Raw genomic sequence first — 7,640 nt, 5'->3', positions numbered from 1 at the left:
GGTATACATGACAAGATCTCCTTGGCGTGGCAGATGGCGCTGCATCCTGAAGTGTGGCCATAAAGTGAGAGGCTCCATATCCTTGTAGTCAGTCCAGCCGTCATTGGATACACACTCTTGTAGCAGGTGGTACTCCTCATCCTTGGCTGCTTCCTCTTCAACCTGCTGGAGGTCCACAACACATCCCTCATCTCAACAAATTCCAATGCAGCTGCTATTATGGTTGCACAAATCAGTTCATCCTTGAGCATCTGTTGTGCAGTTCGTCTTGCCTTTTAGGTACTTAATATGGAAGTACATGGGCGTCCTCTCTTTAGATTCAAAATAAGAGGGTTGTTGACATCTTTATTTCCTTATCACCAAAGATTTTCGCGAGGGCTTTGTTGTTGGTCATGAATGTGACCACACACACACACACACACACACACACACACACACACACACACACACACACACACACACACACACACACACACACACACACACACACACACACACACACAGTCTATATATATGTATATGTCTGCATATATATATATATATATATATATATATATATATATATATATATATATATATATATATATATGTATATATATTGTAAACAATACATAGCATGGTATGCTTCACACATCTGCCTTTCCTTCTTGGACAGATGCAGGTGCCTGTTCTGCTTTCTCTTTTGACAACAAAAGTAAGCATCCGCCCTCGAAGGGAGCAGCCGCATAAAAGGACAAGTTTCGTCTGACAAAGAGAGAGAGAGAGAGAGAGAGAGAGAGAGAGAGAGAGAGAGAGAGAGAGAGAGAGAGAGAGAGAGAGAGAGAGAGAGAGAGAGAGAGAGAGGGACAGAGCATGGGAGGTCTCTTGGGGCTTCATATCTACCTTCCTTAATAAAACCACTGGCGAGACCCCCTTTCATTCACTAAGGCCACAGTGTGTGTGTGTGTGTGCGCGCGCGCTCGCGCGTGTGTGCATTCACACATATATACATATATATAAAACCACACGAGCGGCATGTAACTCCAAACGCACGGCATTGGCTGTCTCCTCGGCAATCACTGTCCCCGCATCCTCTGCAGTGTTTAGGCCGGATCTGGTTCCTGTGTTGCATAAAGATTGATAGTCATTAGGTCGACGTGATGCACTAGAAGTTACCACTTCAATATGAGTGGGATCCTGGGAAGGGAATGGGGCCTTAAACTCACCATGTGAGCCACGGTACTCTAACCTGCTGCTTTTTCAGCTGACTGTTATGTCACATACATTAACTATGTCATTCAATCATTCTAGGCGGGGAAGACACTTTAACACGTCTGCCTTCATGTTACACTTACTCAGAACCATTACCACTTTCTTGCTCAATATATACTCATCTAAAGAGTACCGACACTTAGGGCACTGGAATTTATACTAATTTCCCAAAGCCCGACATTTCGATACATGAGCACATACACTTTTACCTGGGGATTCCGAGTATATGAAAAAATCAGATCATGTATCGATCTCACACTCCTTAGTGTTGATTACCGCTGTGGTTGATAGTAGCTATAATTCCTACCTGTTCACATGAGCGTCAATAATGGTTAATGATAAGAAGAAATAAATGTGAGCGTCTATACGCTGCTGTAACTCGCCGCTGCACAGAAATCAAATGTAGGAGGCAGCCAACGGTGGCGTCCACCTACAAATGTTGCCGTAGTCTTTCATGCTGCCCATGATATGCAAACAGTCACTTCTCCTGGCCCTGACGTTGGGAGCGGCGGCCGTTGATTCTGAACCACTGGCCATGCCACCCGCGCTGGAGTGGGTGTAAAAGGCTATCATCCTTCATACAATGGTGAGCAGAGGGGTAGTTATACTTGTTAACGGCATTCACTCTTTATTTCTAAGAGTTGACACACGCAGTATAAGATCACACGAGACATGTCTACTTATGGGAGTAATCATGGTGCGCGGTCGCAGTCAGCTGCCCGGAGGGAGAGGGCGGAGCTGATCTTAGCGCGTCGGGTGCTTGACACGAACTCCCTGAGGCCTAGGTCAACCTCGGTATAAGTAGTGACCGTTTCAGTTGGAGGAAGCGATAGAAGCAGCTGGAGGAAGCATGGGGGAGCGTGGTGAAGTCACCGGCCCCGTCTGCTACACTGATTGCTCCACTGTACATTGCTCGGCCACCTACTCACGCCTCGCCCTCGAGGCGTCTTAGATTTGCCTCAAGGGTGACCTAACCTGGTTGGTCATCTTGTTCTCGATTGCGTTGTCCTTGTGCATCTTCGTGGCTGCTAGTCCCTGTCGTCCTTATCCTCCTGGTCCTCGGTGTAATCTGTCCATCCTCAATATCCACACGTCCTCGAAAGTCTTGCACAAGTCCTCCTTGACTTCGGAATCTTCTAGACTTCCTTGTAGTCCTCGTCCAGGCCTAACTCGGCGGCGTCCTCGTCCACACATGCTCACAGATCTCATCCAGGTCCTTCTCGCGTCCACACGTCATCGGAATCTTCATCTGGATCTACGGGCGTTGGGGCAGGGGCGGCTGATACCTGCGCTACGAGCTCCTGGAGTTGACCTGATCTGCAGGCGTCTGCCAGGCATCGCCTATGCACGGCATCCAGGGGTGACTGGTACTTGCGGCAAGGTGTTGGTTCGATGGATCTACACGGAGTCCAGCAGGCAATGCCCGTCCACTACACTGGGACGGCTTAACACCTTTTCTGACGAAAATCTTGGTCCGTGGGCCTATGGCGATCTTCGATGACGTCCTTCCCACAGCATCCTAAGGTGACTGGAACTGTAGCAGGATCTTCCTTCGGTGCCGTGTCGGTTCGACTGCAATATATAGTCGGGGAACCAGATCATACACATAAGGCCAGAGTAAGAGAAAAAGAAAGGCAACAGAGAAGAGGGGGTGTTAACTACCACTAGCTGGTTATTTAGAAAAAAAATAGCAGTTTTTAATGTTGGTTTTTAATTTACTTTCGTCTTTTTTTTATTTTGTTTTATTTTCACAAAGATAAAGAAGAAAATAGAAGAGGGAGATGTCAGTAGCGATCCGCATGGACCTGGCTTGAACTACCAACCGTCTCTGATAGATATGAGAGTGGATGAGGGAAACGACATCGGCAATCCTCAAGGATTTACTTGAACCACAGTTGTCACATAGAGAAGAAATAGATGTAACTTGTACATCATGTACGAGCCACTCGTCACGACAGACAAAATTGCGGGCTAAAGAGATACATCATAAATCTTTACACCGGCACTAAGACAGCAAATAACCCTATTAATGAAAAGGTTCAGTGTCTTTTGTCCTGCGTGTGTGAGTGAGGTGAATGTGTGTGTATGCGCGTGTGAGTGACAGCTAGCGTGAATGAGAGGGAAAGTGAGAGTGACCTCACACAGAGAATGAATCACAAACATGAATATTAACGTTCACCATAACAAAACTGAAGTACATTAGCAATGCTAGCTATTTAAAATTATTTCAACTACCACACTGAATTCAACATGTAATGATATGCAGCAGAATGTACGCATGAATGAATGGCGACATGAAAAAAAAAATATTCGCTAACTTTTTAGCAAGCAAATGTTCTCGGGGCCAGAAATCTGAACTGCCGAGGTACATGTTTCTATGCATGTCAGACCTCATTAAAACTCATTAACGGGGGGATCCTATACCCAAATGCCATATATGACTGAAGCGACTCAAGCCAGGGAAATCTATAATAACCTGCTCTTTTCTGCGTATCTGTGATGGGTGCTCGCAAAATTCCCTAAGGATATTTAAATTATCACGAATCACACAAACGCTTGGGATATACCCAAAACATGCAAGCGACTTGAAGAGGGTGAGAAAGGTGTGATTAATAAGCGAATAATGATTCTAGCTTAAACCCTAGTTCTACATTAATTAACAGACGTAACTGCGGGTCACACCGACTCAAAGGTGCCGATCGAACGAATACTACTTTCGAACGACAGAGCGCAGATCTATTAGGCGTTTACGCAACCCCGGGGCAATATCAGGCAATCATGTGCATTATGATATGAAGGAAGATCCTACGCTATATTCAAAATCATAAATGTTACTAAAATTGCGTTACACGCTCCGTTCTAGCGCTGATAGAACATGTCACCACTGATCATTTGTAACTGCTATGGTTAATCCCCTAGGTTTGACCAGAAAAAGGAAAAGATCAAGTCAGGTCAAGACCACCACTGACCGACCACAAGTGAAAGAGAAAGCGGGGTCAGGTCAGGGCGAGGGGAGGAACGAGATAAAATGAAATGATAATCGTGATAAGATAAAATCACGAATGCGTTAAATTCGTTGCAGATAAAACAACATAAATCTTTAAAAACGAGAGAAATCAATTAACTACTTAACTAACCAACGATATTCATGTTTATTGATCACATACTCGATCACACGGAAATGTGATCTGAGGTGAATAGTGTGAGAATGTGCCATTTGCTGTCATTAGCACCTTTCAACCCAACAAAAAAAAAACAGCTTAACACATACATGGGAGAAGAAGGGAAAAGAAATAAGAAAAGGGGGCCCAATCGTGTACTTACATGTTTTTTTCTTAGTCATGTCTTGAAGCGGTCAAGCGGATTTTCTTCGAAGGATTGCGTTCATGCTGCGAGCCGGAAGGACGCAGTGCCACCTTGACACCAGATTGTACAAGGCTATCATCCTTCATACAGTGGTGAGCAGAGGGGTAGTTATACTTGTTAACGGCATTCACTCTTTATTTCTAAGAGTTGACACGCACAGAACACACGAGACATGTTTAGTTATGGGAGTAATCGTGGTACGCGGTCGCAGTCAGCTGCCCGGAGGGAGAGGGTGGAGCAGATCTTACCACGTCAGGTGCTTGACTTGAGCCCTAGGTCATCCCCGGTATAAGTAGTGACCGTTCCAGCTGGAGGAAGCATGGGGGGAGCGAGGTGAGGTCACCGGCCCTGTCTAGTACACTGATTGCTCCACTGTACAGTGGGGATGAAGTTAGAGTTGGGTAAGAATTGCCTAGGGCATACTGTGGGAGGCACCGGCAATCTAGCAGGTGACTATAGGTGATCTGCACTCCCATCCTCTGTCATATCGGTTGCCTATAGAAATACCATGCCATCACTGCCGACGGGCACCTTCGAAATGTCGTTGATACTCATTGCGCCATGTAAGAGATGGAGGTGAAGATAGCAATCGCGACCCCACGTCGCCACCGAGAGCCGGCGTTCGGATCCTTGGATCCTACAAGAACTAAATTCACATATAACAGTGTTAAAACAAAATCTGGAGATTTTCTTTACACCATAGATTTGTTCTAAGTAAGTGTGATTACTTTAAATTTATTTTTCTTGTCAAACTTATTTTAACAAAGTCTTGACTGATTTTATATTTAAAAAACTCAGGGAAATCGTTCGTAAAAATAAACTTTGTAAAAAAACAAAACAGGAAAGACACAAAAATCATAAACAGAATGACTTATAACGAGAAAACATAAAAAGACATAGTTAATGTGGAGCAGGCAGAAAGAACAATAGATAAATGATGACGTTAAAACAGATATTTCTTAAAATGAAAATAAGCTTCCGTGGACAGAAAAAGTAGGGTAAAAATAGGTTATAATTTTAAATAATATAGGTAACCATGAAGCTCACAGAAGAAACAAGAAATAATTTGTTTATAAATGAATCGCGGATGAGAAGACAGGTCAAAGGCAAACTCAAACAGAAGTGACTTATAAAAAACAATGTCAAATGGAACAGTAAAACAGAAATAAGTGAACATCTGTATATAGAGAATTCTAAAGAGGACGACTGCAGAAAGCACTGACCGGGCGGCGCGAGAGTACGGGAAGCTGGCGGCGAGTGATAGGCCACCTTACACTATTAAAAAAGCGGTCACTACCATATTTGAACTGGAGATCTGTTCGATTCGGACGGTTTTGGCGGAAAATCTTTCTTGCCTTTTTAAAGTGTAACAGGTCCAAAAGTGTGATAAAAATGGAGAGAAAATAATTATTAGCATTGCAACAGTTTTTATATTTTCAAATTTAAATCCCATTTTATTATTAACCGCGACAAAGGATGATTTTACTTATCTTTTATCATTTTTTCTACTGGGGGCAAGCTTAATATTTACGCTTTTCAATTCTTGATTTGTGAAATCGTTAAAAAAAAAATTATCTTTTAACATGTACATATCAATATAAGATATTAATCGAGATTCGACATTTCCCTTCCGCATGTCAGTTTTTGGGCATTTATAATATGACTGAGCGATTATTCGAGGTTTAACCTTAGGAATATTCTGTTCACATAAGTTTGATTGTTGGGCAAATATTGGCTGTGATTGGTGGATGCGAGCCGGTAAGAGTCACGCCTGGAGTGGGAGTCACTTCGGTTACCAGACAAATATAACAGTTCGTCGCGGAAACATCGGCTGATCACTGACTGTAGGCTTCAGACCCAACAGTATGACCTTAACGGCAACTATACTACTAATAATAATGATTATGATATTGTTAATAAAGATGGTAACAATAGTGATAACGATAACAATGATTATGACGATGAGCATAATACTACTAACAACTATGATAATGGTAATATCAATATTGTTCTTTCCACCATTTTTTTTATTATAATGATCTATTTTGATTTTATATAATTGTTCTCATTGGTATTAATGATTATAATACTCGTTATCACATATTTCTTTATTATCATATTCATTTGAGGGCATGAGCATCTAAAGGTGTTCTCAAATCAGTTCCCAGACAATACATAATGTTAAATTATTCTTTTATGGTAAAGGTTAATGGTTACAAAGCAATGTCAATGTGGTAGACATTAAAAGTCATATAGCACTATAGAAAGGTGTATTAGAGAAAAAGGTAAAGATTTTGTTGATGATTGAATGTGCTACACGTCAAAAGTTAAACCACAATTGAGGACAGCCTTGCACTGAAAGGGGCAGAGGTGAGGGTAGAGTGGGTTAGTAACAAGGTGATTAGATCAAAGTCGTCTAAGGAAAAAGTGTGGGATTTCAGCAAGGATGTCCATAGGTTAAGGGCTATTAGTTCAAAGAGCAGTTTTAGGAAAATGTCAGGAGGGAGAGAATCCAGGGAGGGGAGTCATATGTGTATCCAAGAGGAAGCTAACGGGATAACAGGGAAAGAAGGGTGATGATGCAGATGAAGCAGGGGGAATGGAGTGTAGGAGGAACATGAGTAGGAGGATGGATGTTGGCAGACACTTTGAGTGTAGAGGGAAAGAGGGAAAAAACTAGTTAACAATTAGGATAAAATGTGTTAGATGTCAAAGGCTGTAGAGTGCTATTGGACAGTATGGTAGTGAAAAGGGTAGAGAGGGGAGAGCAAAGGGAGTACGGCGGGGATTAGTAAAAGGGCATAGGGTGCTTAGATCAAATGGAGACTATCTGTCTGAGGAATTAAGAGTAAAACTGTATGAGAAAAACTGCAAGAGCCAATATGAAACAATTAACGAGTAACAAGGATAGAAACAGGAGTTGGGGAAGCAGGAGCAGAATCCGAGAAATAAGATAAGGGGTTGGGGAAGCAGGAGCAAAATCCAAGAAAGAAGATAAGGGAACAAGGGAAGGTAGAGAAGAA

The 7,640-nt window shown here is 42.6% G+C and overlaps 1 pseudogene; it reads right to left on the bottom strand.

Moving 5' to 3' along the window:
• Positions 1-891: 891 nt before the first annotated feature.
• On the bottom strand, positions 892-6,563 carry LOC119598426 (annotated as a pseudogene).
• Between the last annotated feature and the right edge of the window lie 1,077 nt (positions 6,564-7,640).

Source organism: Penaeus monodon, chromosome 41 (assembly GCF_015228065.2).
Source record: "Penaeus monodon isolate SGIC_2016 chromosome 41, NSTDA_Pmon_1, whole genome shotgun sequence".
Taxonomy (NCBI): domain Eukaryota; kingdom Metazoa; phylum Arthropoda; class Malacostraca; order Decapoda; family Penaeidae; genus Penaeus; species Penaeus monodon.
The sequence above is the reverse complement of the archived record's forward strand: the minus strand, read 5'-3'. Positions and strand labels throughout refer to the sequence as shown.